This window comes from Hyperolius riggenbachi, chromosome 1 (genome assembly GCF_040937935.1).
Source record: "Hyperolius riggenbachi isolate aHypRig1 chromosome 1, aHypRig1.pri, whole genome shotgun sequence".
NCBI lineage: Eukaryota > Metazoa > Chordata > Amphibia > Anura > Hyperoliidae > Hyperolius > Hyperolius riggenbachi.
This window is the reverse complement of record NC_090646.1, coordinates 433835145-433857249: the sequence shown is the minus strand read 5'-3', so window position 1 is coordinate 433857249 and position 22105 is coordinate 433835145. Positions and strand designations below refer to the sequence as shown.

The following is a 22105-nucleotide window of genomic DNA, read 5'->3' as shown; positions in this document are numbered from 1 at the left end:
CTTCTGCCCGCAGGCTGCTTGACTGCCTTCTCCGCCACCACCAACAGGGTCCTGGACTCCAGGCGGATTCCTGAATTTTTTTAGGCCGCTGTTTGCAGCAGCCACTATAATAATTTTTCTGGTGCGTGTACAGTCCTGCCTAATTTTTCTGGCTGCACTGCAGCTGCAACAACAAAACAAAAGGCATGTACAGTACATATGCCAATTATCCTTCGTGATCGTTACCTTGCCGTGGTGAAGGGGCTTGCGTATCACAATCAAGAAATGACCGCCGGCTATATGAGTGTCTCGGGGGGTTGCACACCAAAGATAATAAGATCGTTGCTTCATTGTGGACAGACCAAATTTGATCAGCTGGACAGTCACTGTTGTTCTATCATTGAGCTATCACAGCCTGGCGACCATATGGGCTTGAAAACCGCCACGGCCTGCACTCTCGCCATGGTGCGCACCAGTCTAGCACGGCCGTCACTATGCAAACAGCTGTTTGCGGTGTGTTACACAGTGAGTTTGGTGTGTCAGTGTGAAGCAGTACTCTAATTACACTCCCTGATTGATATATACACATGCAAGATGTTTTAAAGCACTTTAGGCCTGCAATTTAGCATTCAGTGTGATTTCTGCCCTTAAAACGCTGCTTTACGTCAAATCCAGATTTTTCTCCCGGGACTTTTGGCGTCTATCCCACTCCGCCATGCCCCACTCCAGGTGTTAGACCCCTTGAAACATATTTTCCATCACTTTTGTGGACAGCATAAATGTTTCTAGTTTCAAAGTTCGCCTCCCCATTGAAGTCTATTGCGGTTCGCACGAACCAAACTTTCGCGGGAGGTTTGCGAACCCGGTTCGCGAACCGAAAATTGGAGGTTCGGGCCATCTCTAATTATTATCAGCCCATTGATCTACAGAATACAGGTGGCCCACTACTTACAAGCAGGTTAGGTGTCGTGAATTTGTTTGTAAGTTGAACTTGTTTGTACGTTGAGTCCTGTATTATGCGTAGAAAAACCTGGATAGATCTAGTGGTGAGCAGAAATTACGTCAATGCGTAATTATGCATCATAATTTGCAATTACGCATCTTAATGCGAAATATGCGGATTACGCGTAAAAAAAATTCACATGGAAACGTAATCACTACATGTAATTACGCATGTTAGTGTTATTCATGCAAAAGTTTGTTTGTGGTGCGTGGCGCCTCCATAGGCTTAAATGGCAGGCGAGCAGCCGCCTATTTCAGTTCTTGATAGCAAAGCCCCCTTTCAAGCTAGAAACACCAAATTTGCACGGTATGCGGAGGACCGTATAGTTTTTAAGAAAACAGATTTTAAAAAATTCGTGTGCAGAGTGTGGGAAATGTTTCAGCGGCCACCGACTTAATAGCAAAGCCCCCGTAAGTGCTACAGACACTAATAAAGAGAACACTATTAAAGATAATAAAGTTTTTGAGAAAATTGATGTTAAAGTCAGAAAAAACAAGTAGCAAAGTTACTGCACTAAAATGACAGGTAACGTATTACCATGCATATACATGCATATAAAGCCTCTTTAACCCCTTGTCCACCATGCAGGCTGGGATAGCCAGAATGCAGAGCCCCAGCCGTTTGCAACTTAGCACCCTGAGCTATACCAGCCCGCATGGTCCACGGTATGGGGGAGCTCTGGGGGAGAGGGGCGGCCAAGCCTCCACCTCCCCCTCAGATGAACACACTGAATCCAGCGCTGGAGACTTGGGCGCAGCAGTGCAGGAGACTTGGGCGCAGCCGGCGCCACCATAGGCCGTAATAGGAATTATGGCTATAGCAGGCACAGGGAGTAACTTCAGCGCTGAAGTTGCTTTTAAAACAATAATTTGGCTTACAGCAATTGCTGGAAGCTGAATTATTTCATTCCCCCACTATTCATGGCGGCCTGGAGGGGGAATAGGGGAATAGTAATTAACACGGCCCGGACTTGTGCGGCAGCAGGATCAGCCATATACCGGCTGTGTCCTGCGCCTAAGTCTCCGGTGCTGTTATCTCTTGTAGACCCCTTTAGAACCCTTATACAATCCAATCAACAACGCCCTGGTGTGGGTTCATGGTGGCATCTGGGAGTCCCATTTAAGAAGGGGACGCCCAAATGCCAGCCCCCCTCCCAGTAGAAATGGGTATAGGGGTACATAGTACCCCTTACCGATTTCCACAAAGGGTTAAGTGGAATAAAAACACAACGACGATAAAAGTCCTTTAATATTCTTAATTAACCAGAAATACTGTACCTTTAAAAAAATGTTCCCACGCCAATATCCTCAGAAATTATCCCATGCCAATATCCTCTAACTTGCGAGCTTGAATGAAGATCTCCGCGCACCCGCCGCCAGCCCGCCACACATCACTGCTCCACGCTGCACAGCTAACTAGAGCAAAAGCATCTTTGAATTTGACTCCAAGGAAACATTGGTTTATTAACAGACCAGTGGTGACCCTCCTGTTCCCCATTGCCTTGGAGCTAAAATTCCAAGATGCATTTGACTCTAGCTATACAGAGTACAGCTAGAGCTGCTCTGTCATCCCTCCTGCACAGCTTTCCGCTCTCCTCTCCTCATACCGCATCTATAGAGCCCACCCACGCCATCACCCTGGGGCACCTGTCAGAATTCTAGCGGTTTTATTTATGCAGGAAAATATGTCATATGTATATATGTGTTAAGTTTTAATGTTCTATGCAAAATTTCATGGTAAAGTGAAAAGTTAGAGTACTTTATATTGCTCTGTGACATAACATATTCCAGGCTGTGAGGCCTATAAGATTATTCTAGTTACAAAAAGTCAGAGCATTCTTGTTTATGCTAGTGCGTGGCCTTAATATTTAAAGAGGCTTCTGTGTGAAGACAGAGAAGCAAGTTAAACTCACATTACTGCAGTAATTATAAATGCACATAATTATTACACACAGATATTATTAATCTAAATATTAATGATCAATACAGTCCTTCTAAAGAAAGGAATAGTTATTGTTAAACCCTATATAATAGAATATATTACTTTGAAACATGTAAGCTGTATTCTACCCGTGAAAGATGAGACAGTAAGACATTCTCGTGAGATTGTTATGGTTCTGGAAGAATTGTTGACGTGCTCTAGTCTCAGAAAGCTGATAACACATGATGTTTTGGGAACAAGTTATATAAATATTAAACAAAGAAGGTGTTTTCCCAATTAGTTAAAGATGACAATGATGCCACCTAGTGGTCTCATATTCTTATGAAATCAACATTATTAATAGATTGTTATTTGTTATGAAATGCTGACCTCTGCCGGTGGACATTATATTTATTTTATAAGAAAGACAAAAATATAGACATTGATTTTATATTATTAAGATTTAATATGTAATTATTCCTTATATGATTCATTGTTTTAAGAAGAATTATATAATAAGCTTTATATTTAAATAAGTATATTAGAAGCCCTGTATGTTTTAATAAGCCTTAAATTGCTGAAGGCTCTTGCAGGTCTGTGTTAGTGTCAATCTGACCTGGGAAAGTACCAAGACATTCCAACATAACTAACAGGGAACACTTTATCAGAAATGCGTCATGAATGACATTGTTTAGTCTCCATGTCTGGGTCAGCCAACAGACAAGATGGCTGTTGACGTCCATTTTTAATTACGTGCGTCAGAAATGACCTAAACAAAATGCCAAGCACTCCAAATGACGTTAATTCCCACAAGATAAGGTAATTAAGAATTTATAAACAATAATATTGTGACTTAGGAAATCAAAACATGATAAAGCATTGACGCACGGAAGCTTTAGCCAATCAGAACCTGGGATTCAGGGAAAGTCCAGATTAGGCAGCCATATTGCCTCCAACCCCTATAAAAGTAGGGCCTGAAAGCTCCTAGTTTGCAGAGGCCCAACAATCTCCTGAGAAGACACATGAGGCAGAAGCTACCTTTCCACAAGTGGTTCTAGATGCTGAAGAGATGACAGAGAAGGGGTAATATGCTTAATATTCTGGTGATTTACTTTATTAATTTTTCAGCATTAAGTTCTGTTAAGATGTTAGCAAGAAGTTTTTTTAGAAGCTATTTTTTTATGCTATTTCTTTAAGAAGATTACTATAAGTTTTATACAGCTACTAGATACACAGCTATTGATACAGATGAGACTACTACTGTTATATTCTTATTTGAATGTACTTGGAAGATTGATGAACGCTTGGCTATAAAGGCCTTGATAAGATGGAATACTGTTAGAAGGAAACTCTACTTGGAACTGTTCATATTTTGTATATATGCTGGATAATAAGCAAATACATTTTTTTATATAAAATCATATACTGAGTGCTGTGATTCCTTTCAAGGTATACCGTCAATCTATAATTACTGTTATAGAGGGTTCAGACTCCACTATGCGGGATTTATATGATAGCAACATTTTAAAGGCTGGTCCTTTACTGAGTTAGCAATCAGGAAAAAGGCAAGAACCACTCAGGTTTTTGACACTTGGCGCCCAACGTGGGGCTCGAACCCACTGTTATAAACTGTTCTTATCACCTTGCTTCGACACCATCGTCTCACAGACTGTGAGATCACTTGACTCTCCACACCGCAAACAGGATATAGACTTTCTCAGGCTTCTTCAATGTTTACGTTATTTATTCAAGTCACAGAAAGACAGATAGATACAGTCATCATATCCTAGCTATGCCAATCTTCATGTTGCGTTACAAGCTCGTGATGAGACTCCCTGCTGAAGTCTATCAGGTACCTTCTTCCTAACTACGTTACACTAAACTACCTATGTACAGCATACATTATATCAGATTACAGAAAGGAAGAACATGCTTAGAAGTCGTCCCAGTCAGCCTTGCTAGCTAGTGCGGAAGGAAGAAGCAGAAGTGAGCTCTCGTAGCTCCCTCAGCCTTTTATACCGACTAGGAAAGAGTTAAATATGACATCATCTTCGCCACCCCCTAGACCAAATTATTGGTGGACCCACTCGTGGTGTCATCATACACACCTACTTGATTAATAATCAATGAGGCATTTGACCCATATGCAGGAACGTGGATGTTTAGTAAATATGGCCAATGTTTTATGTTCCTGTGGTGTAGTGTTAAGGTCAGAGTAGTCCAATGGCCTTCTTTTAGGAACATGTTCTCAGTATCTGCGTGTATCCTCTGCTACACGCAGACCCTGAGATGCCTCTGCCTGCATCACAAAACCTCTATTTATTTTAAAGGCATACACTGCGGACAAGCCTTTTACATAAAACTCAGGCCAAGTAACTGAGGCCTACTTAAATTATAACAATCCCCCCTAAAAAGGCTTGACCCGCAGATCCCAGCGTCTGAACCTCCCAGTACCTGGTTTCTTTTCTTTTATGTTTCACTTTTCGATGTTCGTGCTCACACAACTTCTCTGCTCTAGGCGATTACCCCTGGAAGAGAGAGAGCAAGACCTCTTGGTCTTCCTGTAACCAGGCTCTCTGGGGATGCCCTACTTCTAAGTCCCTCTATACCACATGCTCAGCATTTGCGTCACTTACGTATCACTCACAAACTTGCATGACCACAGAAAAGTGAAACTCGTTTGGTTGTTACAAAACGGAGCAGTGCCAGGTGCCTTCTAAAAAAGCGCCTTTATACAATCAGCTCCATCACAGGTACTACTAAATCTATACCCGTAACCCTGTATATCCCTTAATTTAAACTATTGGTTCAGGAGATTGTTTATGAGGCACCAATCTCTGGACCAGGTTAATTTGTTTTACGTAATTTTAACACGCAACCTCATCTGGATAATGATGCCTAACGTTGTCATCCCCATCCAGACGACCAGTGGGTGTAGAAAGAACTTTGGAACTGCAGAGGCCCAGCCCGAGTGTCCCTGGAACATCACCGGAACCCTTGTCCACCAGGTCAGACTGGCACTCACCTGCTCATTTTTGTGTTCTACCTCGTTAAGATCACCTGTATCATGGTCAAATCTTACCTCTAACTTAGTGTACTGTTTGTTTAACCTTTGTAACAAAATGTGGTCGTCTTGGGTCAAACCCTGTTCCCCTTTGTCCCATGTCGTGTTCTCTTTCAGGACGGGAACTACCCGTGAAACTTTGCACTTTAGATTTTTCTTACCAATTTGAAAAACAACGTCATCCAACCTGGATGACAGGATCCATATGGGATCTCCACTCACCCAATATGTTCCCCTTGGAAACTCCCCCTTATCGGAACAATTATGAGAATATACCTTGAATGTATCCTTAGAACTTATGTTAAAAAACCAAACCTTTCCTTCAGCCACCGGAACTATCGGTTGGGCTTCAGGGTGGATCTTTTGAATGGTAGCCTCACATTCTGCGTTATTGATCCTGCAGGCTTCTTCACTAAATTTGACTTGCCCCGGCCAACGCAGGTACTTCTGCAAGAATTGCCCGCATGAGGACAACTCTACTTGCTTCACCTCCCCGTCTAGCACCAAAAAAGGTTGACCTCTCAGGTCCTGGTGTAAGACCCGGGTTGAGGTGGGAACTAAGGAAGTGGCGGTGCCTAAAGGAATGTTGCACCGTTTCCATTTGTTCACCCAAACATCTCGAAGCTGCCATGCAAAAGATCCTTCTCCAGAAAAATTAATATACCTCCCCTTGTCCAATCTCTCGCTGACAAAATATGTCCCCAGCTGTCCTGATTGGACCTCTTCCCCCCTTATGTCCTGAGGCACACTATGTACCTGAGGTCGGGAAGACTGTACTCTCTGAAATCGTTCGATTAAGAGTACCTCTTCACTTACCCAACTATCATGAGGATAAGCTGTTGCATATGGACTGTGTAATATCGTCCCCTGTTGTGACCCGTGTGGTGTGAATGGGGTTCCCTGTGTGGGCTTTCCCTCCCCCGGGACCGCTCTCCCCACCCTCTTTGTCACCTGGAAATGTGGCTTGATCTCGATTTTTACTTCTTGTTTCGAGAACCACCCACCCTTGGCTTTCCAGCCTTTACGTGTGTATAGTTGTTTCAGAGGCACTCTCTGTTGGTAGCTCCAGAGTGTGAGGTTGTCCGCTGCGTCTCTCTGGTAAGAGAATTGACGCCTCCTGCTCGTTCCCCTTCCAATCTGGAACCATCTCACTCTGCATAACCAAGACAAGGTACCCCTGAATCACACACTCCACCTTTTGCATGTACCCATTGTACTGCAATGTACCTTTTAACAAACCTTTGGATCGGTGCGTCGATTCTGGGAGTGTGGTACTCAATAGCAGATTTATACTGCCATTCAATTCCCACTGCCCGCACACCTGACCCTTCAGACCTTTCACCCACATTGTGCCATGAAATTTGTTTTCTCCTGGCACAAGTGCTCTTTCCCTCCATCCCTGCTTGGTCCATCTGTGCCAATCAGAGGGAGGTGTGAAAGGATCAGTACCTTTGTCACCCAACATCAACATGTTTGGGCCTTGCATTCTCATTAACCCCTTATTATACATGAGAATGTCCTCTCTTCGTTCTCCTAGGACGGAATGGCAACCTAGGATCACCATCAGCACGGTACTCTTCATTATAAAAGCACCACCTTGGGAAAGAAAAACATTAGCACTTTGCATTATGCTTTGCTCAGACAGTTTTGTTAGTCTCTTTCCGATCTCCGAAATCTCGTGTTTTAGTCTCTTTCCGATTTCAGGAATCTCGTGTTTCTCCAAACTTAGATTGGCATCTGGAACCTTTCGCTTATCCGACTGACATCTCCATCCTTGCTGCCAGCACTGCAGCTGTCTCCATTCCATATTGCCAAACACCTGAAATCGAAATACAAACAAATCAATTCTTATTAATGATTTGGGATTCGCCCTGCGGCTTGTACTCTTTACCCTTTAAAATGATCAATATATACCGTAATTGATCTCGTTGTTTTATGGTTCTCATGAACTCTGTTTACTCTTATTGGTAGATTGGAGTTAAACTTCACCCCCCTACCTCAGTACTATCCTCAGTACTTACCTGTTTAAAATATGCTCCCGCGGACTTCACCTTTGGAAGCTCGCTTCACCTTTGGAAGCTCTCACCCCATTGCAGCTCACTCCACATCCCCCCCTATCTGTCCATGCGCGGCCGTCGCATGCACAGATTCCGGATGCCACACCTGTTGCTGCTTTGCAGGTGAGCCTGCAATGCTCTTACTCATTATCGCATTTACTTATCTAGAACTTCATCGCGATACCAGCTCTGCTAGAAGTTCTGTGTGTTGTACCCTCTGATCAATGTTTGCCGTGCCACTACCCCCAGACTTCACAAAAAAACGGCTGCCTCCCTGTAGGAAGGAGCACTTTGCACTTAAACTACACAGGGTGCAGGGCTAAGCATACCAGCGTCGCATGCCTGTATGCAGATCCCTGAATGCCCACATGGTAGGTAGTCACATGGCAAACAGCGTACTGATACACTGTCACTCCGTACATGGCAATTCTATCATCTGTATAATTGCCCCAAGAACTGCGGTCAGTTTTTGTTCTTTGTGCTAAAATTGATAGGAGCTGGAAAAAAACATATTTGACCAATCAGTGGACGAAAAAAACGCACAAAAAAAAACAGCCCCAGCCCAGCATAGACCTCTCAGTCAAGCTCTGGCCCTGTCCACGACAAAAACCGGAAAAAAACGTTACCGCTCTACAGCAGCGGCGACGCCCTTTTTTCCACCTCCGGCACCCCCCTGATGCACTGTCCCCCCCTATACTCTATTGGGAACTCATGCTGCACCACCCATTACGGTGCCCCACTTACAGGAATAATCCCGTAAGCAACTCAGTACAGACCCTTTCCTGACCTGCACTGCTACGTGTGTCCCTGCACCTAGCTGGGACACTTTTCCTATCCGTGCGCCTGCTAATCTTACAGTAATAGCTTGGCGCACGTATCCTGGCATTCCTTTCCATGGACTCAGGGAAAAGCCTCTGGGGAAATACTTCGAGAACCGAGACACTCAGTAGACTGTCTCTGTATTTCTACCCCCCTCCCTTTCAGCTGCTCTGCCCGGAGCCGCGAGCACAGCCTGACGTGACGTGGATCCCCCAGCCCCTCCTCCCCCCTGCCATGACGTGTGGGGGCCATGACTCTCGGGGGCGGGCTCTCTCCACTGCCGCCATTTTAAGTCCTGGACTGCCAGCTAAGATGGCTGCTCCCATAGCAGCCTCTCGTTTCCTATATCTTAGGAGAGAAAACAAAATACACACAGAACAAACATTTTTATGCATAGTTACACACAGCATCGATACATTTTACCGAGAGTCAGCCTTCCGCTACCTATACTCTCTGGGATGCTTGCCAAACTTGAGACCAACCGCGTCACAGCTGCAATGCTAAATATATTACCTCTCAGCATCACCCAGGAACGTAGAAACCTCTCTCTCCTCACAAATCATCTGCAGTTTATCTCTGCCATAACTCAAACCTACTCAAGCGCGCAGCGTAACTCTAAACCATATTAACAGCTAGTACTGCTGAAACGCACAACAGACAAACTGGCTAAACAACATAACAGATGCAGATATTTACAAGCATGTTAGCAGCTCTGACTGGAAACGCACGGAGGAAAAACAAACAAAAACCTCACCCATTATCTCAGCTGCAACTATAAATTAATTAGAAAAAAAAACAGCTCACCGAAGAAAAACTTACTTCTAAGTTTTACAACTGTCTCAACTCCCCTCTCCTGTCTACTCAGCTATCTCTCTCTTTCTTCTCTCCCCTCCACCTGCTCGACAGCCGCCCCCCCCTATCTCTTCCGTGGGGCGCTCTCTGCTAGGCTAAAACACAGCTGGCATCACTCCCAGAATCATAATCAGTACACTGGCAGACCGTGACATACTCAGAGGGAAGAGAGAGACAGAGAAAAAAAAAATCTGCCACACAGGAACGTTAAATCCTAAGAAAAAATCAAAGCACCTAAACTCTGAACCCCGCACTACGTATTTACAACGGAGCTGCTGCTATCCTCACCCCTCCCTCCACACACGGGAGAGATGAGAAGCCCGCAGCCTCCAACACTACAGAAATACGCAGACACCAGACTGCAAATAACACAGAATATATACATTAACACCTTTCCTCTCCTTGTTATAACACCAAATACACAGATAACGCCATATAACAACGTAAATCATACCTGAGCAGCGGACTTCGTACGCCTGCCAATTCGACCAGCTTTTGGCAACTCCACGAAACAGTGGATCCCTGGAACTACTGAGCGTCATCTCTGTGTACCCACACTGGCTCAGCGGATCGATCTCCAGCGGCAGCTTCCAGCCGGCCTCGGAGCCTTCCAGTCACCTGTGATCCGGTTTAGGCTATGACTGCGTGCACTTACAGTCAAAGTTTAACATCCACGATTTTCGCCGCTGGTTTCCTCGAATTGCAGCCCGTGTGTGCTCGGCTCCCACACACTCACACCAGCTTATCAGTATCAGCTTGATAAGCTTTACAGTCCGCGTCCGTCTATTCCGCTTGTTTTGCTGTGGAATATCTTGAAAACTTCTTCGGCCCCGGCCCCGTCTGCCTGTTTTGCTAGGCAGGGAAGGGTTTCGGCACCACTGTTATAAACTGTTTTTATCACCTTGCTTCGACACCATCGTCTCACAGACTGTGAGATCACTTGACTCTCCACACCGCAAACAGGATATAGACTTTCTCAGGCTTCTTCAATGTTTACGTTATTTATTCAAGTCACAGAAAGACAGATAGATACAGTCATCATATCCTAGCTATGCCAATCTTCATGTTGCGTTACAAGCTCGTGATGAGACTCCCTGCTGAAGTCTATCAGGTACCTTCTTCCTAACTACGTTACACTAAACTACCTATGTACAGCATACATTATATCAGATTACAGAAAGGAAGAACATGCTTAGAAGTCGTCCCAGTCAGCCTTGCTAGCTAGTGCGGAAGGAAGAAGCAGAAGTGAGCTCTCGTAGCTCCCTCAGCCTTTTATACCGACTAGGAAAGAGTTAAATATGACATCATCTTCGCCACCCCCTAGACCAAATTATTGGTGGACCCACTCGTGGTGTCATCATACACACCTACTTGATTAATAATCAATGAGGCATTTGACCCATATGCAGGAACGTGGATGTTTAGTAAATATGGCCAATGTTTTATGTTCCTGTGGTGTAGTGTTAAGGTCAGAGTAGTCCAATGGCCTTCTTTTAGGAACATGTTCTCAGTATCTGCGTGTATCCTCTGCTACACGCAGACCCTGAGATGCCTCTGCCTGCATCACAAAACCTCTATTTATTTTAAAGGCATACACTGCGGACAAGCCTTTTACATAAAACTCAGGCCAAGTAACTGAGGCCTACTTAAATTATAACACCCACGACCCTGAGATTAAGAGTCTCATGCTCTACAGACTGAGCTAGTCGGTATTTACCTAGCTGCAAAGTAGACACAGTTTGTTTCTAAGTGTGCCTACCTCTGCTGCTAGCAGTGAAGAGTTATATCTATCATTACATCTTGTCACAATTGCTGGATGTTTGCTACCTCTGTTCACTTATGGAATGTGAATAAATCTACCATTGAATACTTCAATGCTGGTCACACCTACTTTTTGAAGCATTAAGTTATTGCTAAACAGATTGGACCGTGCATCAAGATCCCAACGCAAGCGAGGTTTGTGCTGTTCAATAGGTGCAAAACCTTTGAATTACTGTATTTTATGGACAATAAGACTCACTTTTTCTCTCCCAAAAGTGGTGGGAAAAGTCACGGCGTCTTATAGTTTAAATGCAGGGAGTTCCTAACTTGTGAACGCCTGCCAATATGACCCTCCAACCCACCACAATGTTAGGGACTGTGCTCATGCAGAGGAGGACAAAGGGAGACAAAGAGAGGACTCGGGGACACCAAGGGGCATAGAGGAGGACACAAGGACAAAAAAGGGTATAGAGGAGGCCACAAGGAGAACAGTGATGGACACATGGGGGACAGAGGAGGACATAGGGACACACAAGGGGGTGTGAGGTATAAAAGGGGGGTGATCCACAAGATGCCTCTTCACCATGGATGCACCAGGTTTAGTATATATATATATATAATATATATATATATAGATATATATAGATGCTGAAGAGATGTCAGAGAAGGGGTAATATGCTTAATATTCTGGTGATTTACTTTATTAATTTTTCAGCATTAAGTTTTGTTAAGATGTTAGCAAGAAGTTTTTTTAGAAGCTATTTTTTATGCTATTTCTTTAAGAAGATTACTACAAGTTTTACACAGCTACTAGATACACAGCTATTGATACAGATGAGACTACTTTTGATCTTATTCTACATAACACAACCGTTATATTACTTTTTGAATGTACTTAGAAGATTGATAATTGCTTGGCTCTAAAGCCTTGATGAGATGGAATACTGTTATAAGGAAACACTACTTGGAACTGTTCATATTTTGTATATATGCCGTATGATAAGCAAATACAATTCTTTATATAAAATCATATACTGAGTGCTCTGATTCATTTCAAGGTATACCGTCAATCTATAATTACTGTTATAGAGGGTTCAGACCCCGCTATGCCGGATTTATATGATAGCAACGCTTTAAGGGCTGGTCCTTTACTGAGTTAGCAATCATGAAAAAGGCAAAAACCGCTCAGGTTTTTGACACACCCATAGCACCCTGATATGTTCTTGTTGCCACTGTTCGTCTTAGCATACCCTTCAAATTTAGTGTTTCTAGCACTTGCAGGGCTTTGCTATTAACCGCTAAATTCGGTGGCCACTGAAACATTTCCCACACTCTGTACGAGAACTTTAAAATTGATTTTTCCAAAAACTATAAGGTTTTTTTGAAAAAAAAATCCTCTTGTAACCACTGTCATTCTCCACATACCCTGCAAATTTGGTGATTCTAGCATGTATGGGGCCTTTGCTATTAACCGCTAAAGTCGACAGCCAGTGACTAATATAAAAATGCAAATAGATGTGAAATTTTGTGCAATCGTAACTGACCCATTACAAGCACCACTAGATAAATAATTTACTTTCAGAAATATAGTATAAACAATGTTTTGGTGGTTTTCAATGTGCTTTTACACTACTTACAACTGTTTATACAATACTGTAACATGTAACAACAAAAATCCTATAAAATAAAACCTAACTGTCCCTGCGTCATCCACTATCCCTGTCTGTCCGTCTGTGGCTTTTTTTGTACTGCATATGAGCGCAGTACAGACAGCCGTTGGGACGGGAGGTCGGGCCAGGGAGCAGGGCAGGGGGGCGGGTGCGCGCGCATGGCGGGCAGGTGGGTGCGAGCGGTGGCGGGCATGTGCGTGACTGACTGGCGGCGATAATTTCACTACCTAGAGCCCGTTTTTAAACGGGCTTAGCTAGCCTAGTAAGTAATAATAAAACATATTTTGTACATGGAGGCAATTTTATTTGTATGTACTTGAAACTCGAGTTGTTTGTAAGTAATGGACTCTCTGTATAAATCAGGGTGGACAAATCCAAATCCAAGGAACTAGTTAGTCAATGTGCTTAAATGGCCTAGTAACTATTAGATCGGAATGACTTCTGAGTTCTATCTTGCAGTAGAGGTATTAAAGATGGTTGGCACCAGGTGCTAGCTGACCACAGACTCAAAGTGTTCGCTCCTTTTCCTTAGAGTTGTGCTCACAGGTATCTTGATCAAACTTGTAGTAAAGAAGAAAGATGGAGCACCAACTCTGCTTGCTAAGGTTTATTGCGGACACTTTGGCAATACAGGCATACCAGATAAGGGATAGGTGTAGATACCGGCCTAACAGCCGTTTCGCGGCTCCTGACGCTTTCTCAAAGGCAACAGAGGTATCAACCAATCTAAATGATGGCAGAGCTCTGTGAGCCGGTCAGGACTCCTGACCGCATGGTCACTGTGAGCCATTCCCATTGGCTTACATTGATGGACAGGGTCAGGAGCCAATGAAAGCAGGTCCTGACCGGTGCACAGAGCTTTGCCATCATAGCAATGGCAGAGAGAGGGACCTGCAGCGATGTGAGAGCGGCAGGTTTGTGCGGTGATTCGTCATTGAGTGGCTGCTGGAGGGATATGTAGAGTGCACTTCTCTTGTACAGACTGGCCGCGACTGGCAGGGACCCAGACTGGCGATACAGAATGATGGTGGCGTTGGAGCGGTCCGTGCACATGGGGCTGGAGGAAGCCACAGGTATGTATAAAACTTTTAACTTAAATTGTCTCTGGCTTCCTTTAAGTCCACAATGTGATCCGTCATGGTGGTTGTTCAAAATGAATGATTGTTGCGGGCAGTCTGGCATCTTTAAAACAATGTTGCGTGATGTTGTGAAAAATCAGGTGAAAAATGTTCCTGTGGGTATGTACCTGAACGCTGTGTTGCCTTTGATGTGGGATTTGAGCCTTTGACCAGGGTTTAAATCTTGGCTCAAGCTAGTTTGTAAAACAGTAAGGAGTCTTTGGGCAAGGCTCCCTAATTATACTGGTTGCCTGTGGAGCACGCCCTAAGAGGCTGCAGCTGTGAAGCCCTTTGAGTCCACCAGGAGAAAAGCAAGCTATAAAGGAGTGTGTCTTGCCTGAAGTAGCTGTAACATTAAGTGATGTGTGAAATAGAGAGGGCCCGAGCGGTTCGCCCGCGAACTTCGGTGGTTCGCGTTCACAGTGAACCGCAAACTATATGCGAGTTGGACCCGCCCCCTATACTACATCATTATGGTCAACTTTGACTCTTTACATCACAGTCAGCAGACACCGGGTAGCCCAACAGGCTACACTCCCTCCTTGAGCCCCCCTTATAAAAGGCAGGCAGCGTGTGGCTGCAGTAATTAGAGAAGGGAGAGAACCTGGCTGCTGACATAGGGAAAGCTTAGTTAGGTTTGTTAGGTTGCTCCTTCTTGCTGATTTTATTGCTAAAAAGCACTCCTCATCCTCAACAGCTCTTTGGAGAGCTAATGTTGTTCTTGCAATCTATTTTTTTTGTGTGTGTCCCACAGACACTTGTGTTGCATATACAGCCCTGTCAGTCAGCCGCAGCTGCTGGTGGGACCTTGGCCCCTTGGTAATTCCTAATGTGCCACTGCCAGGCCCAGCACATTCAGTGACTACCTGTGTGTGTGACAGCTGCACATTTGTAATACCAATCACTGCATACCCACCTGTTCAGTGCACCTACCTACCTACGTGAGCGCACGCAGTGTCACTGCACCTGTTGACGGTACCTGTGTGTGTGACAGCTGAATGTTTGTAATACCAATCACTGCATACCCACCTGTTCAGTGCACCTACCTACCTATGTGAGCGGACGCCTTGTTATATACCGCCAGTCACTGCACCTGTTCACGGTACTTGTGTGTGTGACATAGAGATGAGCGTAATGACCTAATTACGATTTTGCGAAATTTTGCGTAATTAGTGTAATTACGATTATGGCCGTAAGTACATAATCGTAATGAAGAAGGATTTCGCGAAATTTCGCGTAAGCGAAATTTTCGCGTAATTTTCGCATTACAGTCGTATCATGCCGTAATTTCGCATTAAACGCTACCGTAATTTCGCATTACTATAATTACGCATGCGAAATTTGCGATTACGATGCGAAATTAGCGTAGCGAAATTGCCATTAAAATCGTAATTGAAAATACCGTAAGCGTAATTTTCAACGCGAAATTTCGCGTTTCGTTCATGCCGTAATTTCGCATTAAACGCTACCGTAATTTCGCGTTAAACCGTAACGCTCCGTATAATATAAAAAAGCCGCCGACTTTAAGGGTTAATAGCAAAGCCCCCTTAAATGCTAAGAGCCTCAAATTTGGAGAATATATTAAGGAGATCAGGAGGAATAAGAGGAAAACATTTTTTTTCAAAAAGACCTTATAGTTTTTGAGAAAATCGATGTTAAAGTTTCAAAGGAAAAATGTAAACATTTAAAAACCCGCCGACTTTAACGGTTAATAGCAAAGCCTGCTTAAAGTTTAGGAACACCAAATTCCCAGGGTATATTAAGGGGATCAGTGGGAATAAGAGGAAAAACATTTTTTTCAAAAAGACCTTATAGTTTTTGAGAAAATCGATTTTTAAGTTTCAAGGGCGAAAATGTCTTTTAAATGCGGAAAATGTCAGTTTTTTTTGCACAGGTAACAATAGTGTATTATTTTCATAGATTCCCCCAAGTGGGAAGAGTTTTACTTACTTCGTTCTGAGTGTTTAAGAGTTAAAGTAAATAAACACACAGACACTTAGAAAAAGTATTTTAATTGAACAAAAAACATAACCACGAAAAAAGTCCTTTAATATTCTTAATTAACCATTAATACTTACCTGTCCCTTTAAATAAATGATCCCTCGCAATATCCTCGGAAATGTTCTATCAGTTACAATGTAACAAAGTTATTACAATGTAACAACTTTGTTACATTGTAACTACGCCGCACCCGACGCCACTCGCCGCTCAGCCGCCGCATACGCGTCCGTGCAGGACGCTAAGTCCCCGCAGCTCCCGCTGTCCACCCCGCCCACATCTGTCACCCACATGTCACCCACATGTGGGTGACATGTGGGTGACCTGTGGGAGAGGCGGGGAGGGCAGCGGAGCCGGCGGGGACTTAGCGTCCTGCACGGACCCAACAGAGCTCTGAGCTATATAGCTCAGAGCTCTGAGAAGCATCTTTGTATTTGGGCTCCAAGGAGCCCCATTGGTCCTTAGCAGACCAATGGGGTTCCTTCAAATCAGAAGGAACCCCATTGGTCTGCTAAGGACCAATGGGGCTCCTTGGAGCCCAAATACAAAGATGCTTTCGAGAGCTCTGAGCTATAGCTCAGAGCTCTGTCGGGTCCTGCAGTGCAGACGCGGCGGCGGCGGCGGCGGTGAGTGACGTCGGGTGCGGCGTAGTTACAATGTAACAAAGTTGTTACATTGTAATAACTTTGTTACATTGTAACTGATAGAACATTTCCGAGGATATTGCGTGGGATCATTTATTTAAAGGGACAGGTAAGTATTAATGGTTAATTAAGAATATTAAAGGACTTTTTTCGTGGTTATGTTTTTTGTTCAATTAAAATACTTTTTCTATGTGTTTGTGTGTTTATTTACTTTTAACTCTTAAAGGAAATGGGTAAGGGGTACAAGTACCTCTATACTCATTTCTCCTGGGAGGGGGGGTGGGCATCTGGGGGACCCCTTTTTAAAGGGGACTCCCAGATTCCACCATGAACCCCCCACCCAGGAAATCGCGGCCTCCACCTCCACCGCCCATCGGAGGTGGAGAAGAGCCCCTTGTCCTTGGATTGGACAAGGGCTCGGAGGGGGAGGGGAAAGCTTGGCTGCCCCTCCCCTTCCGAGACCCCCCAATCCATGAACCATGCGGGCTGGTATAGTCAGGGTGCGGAGCCCCACGCGGCCGGTGCTCCGCATTCTGGCTATCCCAGCCTGCATGGGGGACAAGGGGTTAAAGAGGTCTGGGAGGGGGGACCCCACGTCGTTTTTTTTTTATATTTCCCACACTCAGAACGAAGTAAGTAAAACTCTTCCCACTTGGGGGAATCTATGAAAATAATACACTATTGTTACCTGTGCAAAAAAAACTGACATTTTCCGCAATTAAAAGACATTTTTGCCCTTGAAACTTAAAAATCGATTTTCTCAAAAACTATAAGGTCTTTTTGAAAAAAAAATTTTTCCTCTTATTCCCACTGATCCCCTTAATATACCCTAGGAATTTTAACTTTAAGCAGGCTTTGCTATTAACCGTTAAAGTCGGCGGGTTTTTAAATGTATACATTTTTACTTTGAAACTTTAACATCGATTTTCTCAAAAACTATAAGGTCTTTTTGAAAAAAAAAATTTTCCTCTTATTCCTCCTGATCTCCTTAATATATTCTCCAAATTTGAGGCTCTTAGCATTTAAGGGGGCTTTGCTATTAACCCTTAAAGTCGGCGGCTTTTTTATATTATACGGAGCGTTACGGTTTAACGCGAAATTACGGTAGCGTTTAATGCGAAATTACGGCATGAACGAAACGCGAAATTTCGCGTTGAAAATTACGCTTACGGTATTTTCAATTACGATTTTAATGGCAATTTCGCTACGCTAATTTCGCATCGTAATCGCAAATTTCGCATGCGTAATTATAGTAATGCGAAATTACGAAAATTTCAGCTCAACTCTATGTGACAGCTGAACGTTGTATACCTGTTCACTGCACCTGTGTGACTGCACATTGTATTAGTAAAGTCTGTGCACACCTTTCACTTCATCCCCCCAATTTGGGCAAAAGAGGCAGAGGCAGGCCATCCGGCAGGTCTGTTCGAGGTCGTGCTGCCGTGATTTTGTGCGGCCCTGGATCAAAGTACAGTGTTCAGAAGGCGCGTGCCATCAACCCCCAAGATTTTCAGGAAGTAGTTGCCTATTTAACGCAGAACACCTCATCTTCCTCAGCTTCCTCAGCTTCTGCACGGAAGCATGACATATCTTCCTCCTCCTGCTCTGATTCTGACACCCCACTTAACACTCAGTCGGCCGCCACCACCAAAGTGCCATCACCCCAGGGCTCAGCGGTGTGGAAATTTTTTTGTGTGTCTGCCTCAGATGAGAGCAATGCCATCTGTACTCTCTGCCACCAAAAATTGAGCCGCGGAAAGACCAAGACCCTCGTAGGGACAACTTCCTTACAAAGGCACATGATGACAAAGCACAAACTGCAATGGGATGACCACATGAGGAAAAGCAGCACACAAAAGCAAAGCCACACACCGCAGAGGAAGATACAAGGCTGCAATTATTTCTCAAAAAAGTGATACCCAAACTGTACCGTGATGTTGAAAGACAAGTGGTGTCATCTCTGGCGCACAGCGTTGGGTCAAGGGTCCATCTGACCACGTGGTCTGCAAAGCACGGTAAGGCCTGCCCGAAGACTAAGTCAGTCCCCACACACAGCATCTCTGCCTGCACGCCGTGTGACTGCCTGCCCCAAGACTAAGTCCCCACACAACAACTGCCTTCTCCGCCACCACCAACAGGGTCCAGGACTCCAGGCGGATACCTGAATCTTTAAGGCCGCTGCTAGCAGCGGCTGCTATAATAATTTTTCCGGTGCATGTACATGCCTGCCTAATTTTTCTGGCTGCACTGCAGCTGCAACAACAAAACAAAAGGCAAGTATGTGTCAATTCCCCTTCGTGATCGTTACCGTGCCGCGGTGAAAGGGCTTGCGTATCACAATGAAGCAATGACCGCTGGCTATATGAGTGTCTCAGGGGGAAGGGGGGGGGGGGCACACCCAAGATAATAAGGTAATTGCTTCATTGTGGACAGACCAAATTTGATCAGCCGGACAGTCACTGTTCTGTCATTGAGCTACCTCAGCCCGGCGACCATATGGGCTGGAAAGCTGCCATCACCTGCACTCTCGTCATGGTGCGCACCAGTCCAGCACGGCCGTCACTACACAAACCGCTGTGTGCGGTGCGTTACACAGTGAGTTTGGTCTGTCATTGTGAAGCAGTACACTAATTACACTACCTGATTGATGTATACACATGCAAGAGGTTTTAAAGCACTTTAGGCCTCCAATTTAGCATGCAATGTTATTTCTGCCCTTAAAACGCTGCTGTGCGTCAAATCCAGATTTTTTCCCAGGACTTTTGGCATTTATCCCACTCTCCCATGCAATAACTCAGATGTTAGACCCCTTGAAACATCTTTTCCATCACTTTTGTGGCCAGCATAAATGTTTCTAATTTTTGAAGTTCGCCTCCCCATTGAAGTCTATTGCAGTTCGCGGAAGTTCGCGCGAACCAAACTTTTTGCGGAGGTTCGCGATTGAGGTTCGCAAACCGGAAATCAGAGGTTCGAGCCATCTCTAGTGTGAAAGAAACATCAGTTATTTCCGAAAGTGAAGCAAGGACCATATAACTGTCCAGGGCAGTTGAAGGTGCTTTCCTATGGCATCACAGATGCTTATGGTTTGTGCATACCTGCAGAGTGCAGCCACCTATTCTTTTCAGGCATTTCAACAAACCACATTTTGCTTTTATACAACCACAGTCCACAGTTTGGTGCATAGTCCCAAAGTCTTACTTTTATACTTTTTTGACTGGTTTAGAAAATAGGAAGTACGTTTTTTTCACATCCATAGCCAGAAATCCATAGGTTTTATCCAGTGAGGGTTTCCCTTTTATTGGTAATTTTATGTGGCCCTCGAGAGCTTTCAATGTCCATCACTGTTAGCAGCAAAAGAAGGACAGCACACTGCCTTCCAGTCCAAAGGAGCACACCGGTGGCTGTTTATGACTGAAACATTGTCCGTTTGAGCTGGAGTGCAACAGTTACCCCCCCCCCAGCAAAATTACCATGGGGCCCCCCTCCTTGGATCCAAGGATCATATGCACACCCTTTCTCCCCTCCCCTTACTCCCTCCCCACCACCATCTCTTCTCATAGCAAAGTAGCACAGCGGGGCAGTGTAATGGTTGCCTGCTAGGCTGCTACAGCGATACAATGGCCTCAATTCACTATGATCATGCTGGAGATACTAAGGCAAAAGTAAACTGGCCACCACACAGTAATGCTGGGCATACATGGTTCATTTATTCTTATCAATCGAGCTGCTGATGGCTCGATTGATAATATCCGACGTGTCCGATCACCGCAGCAGATCGATTCTGCGCTTGATCCCTGCGGGCGGACAATAGAAAAAAAACGTGCGGCAGATAAGAAGCGCCCTCGGGGAAGAGCGGGAATCGATCCACGCGGACGAGTGGGGATGTGCTGGCATCGAGCCAGCGGCTCGATTCCAGCACATAAACGCACCGTGTATGCCCAGCATAAGAGAGATATCTTATCTCTTCATTCCTTAAGTTACCTCCTCTGTAGTAAAGTTACCTCCTCTTTAGTTAAGTTACCTCCGCTGGAGTTATTTTCACACGCAGTTAATTAACAGCCTGTTTAACTTTAGAATTCAGGAGTTATTTTAAGGATTGAAGCTTTAACTTAAAGACAGAAGAGTTAACTTTAGGTTTGCCTGAGGTAAAATGTTTTCTGAATACTAAATGCCTTATCACCATGGTGATAACTCTTGAAACGTTATTAAAGACAGGAGATAAGCTTAGTGAATTGAGGCCATTGGCCTCAATTCACTAAGATCATGCTGGAGATAATAAGGCAAGAGAAAACTTGCCACCACACAGTGAGAGAGTTATCTTATATCTTCATTCCTTAAGTTACCTCCTCTGTAGTTAAGTTACCTCCTCTGTAGTTAAGTTACCTCTTCTTTAGTTACGTTACCTCCTCTAGTTATTTTCACATGCAGTTAATTAACAGCCTGTCTTTAACTTTAGAATTCTGGAGTTATTTTAAGGATTGAAGAGTTAACTTAAAGACAGAAGAGTTATCTTTAGGTTTGCCTGAGGTAAAATGTTTCCTGAATACTACATGCCTCATCACTATGGTGATAACTCTAGAAACGTTAAGGACAGGAGATAAGCTTAGTGAATTGAGGCCATTGTCTCTTCTTTTCTTACTGGCACTCGCATGCTCTGTGCTTCCATACTTACTTCTTTTGATTATGTGACATGCCTCAGGCGCCAGATGTATGCTGTATAGAGCATGTGGCTGTCAGAAAGATCAGAGGGGTCTCAAAGCAGCACTGAAGCAGATAAATATTAAACTGCTCTACTGTGCTACTCTGCAGAAGGGAAGGAGAAGGCCATTCATGGATGGTCACTACAGTCACATCACTTAGTTTAAGAATGTTCAATAAATGTTAAATCTTTAAAAAAAAATTGCCCGCTACTTAGACTATGTTGTAGATTTTAGCCCTACGTGATTGAGTTTGACACCCCTGATCTAAGGGGATGGCAGACATATAATTGCCAACATTTGTATTACAACCCTTGGGTAATTGTGTACAGACATACCAAGTTAACAATTCATTTCATTAGTTAAAAGCCAACTCCTGTGTCTTACCAGAAGAAAGTCTATCATTAGCAGACAGGCAAGGTCGCTTGCTAAATTCTATTTTGTGCACACTAAGATGAAATAATAAAAAAAAGATGTTTTATCAAATAAACTCAACATATTTATGCAAGATTCTTGTATCAAC

The 22105-nt window shown here is 44.1% G+C and overlaps 1 protein-coding gene across 1 annotated transcript in view; it reads left to right on the top strand.

Annotated features, from left to right (window-relative positions):
* Positions 1–22105, top strand: part of LOC137518971 (nucleotide sugar transporter SLC35D2-like) — a 144462-nt gene that overhangs the window by 121928 nt on the left and 429 nt on the right. The gene's annotated exons all lie outside the window — the stretch shown is intronic.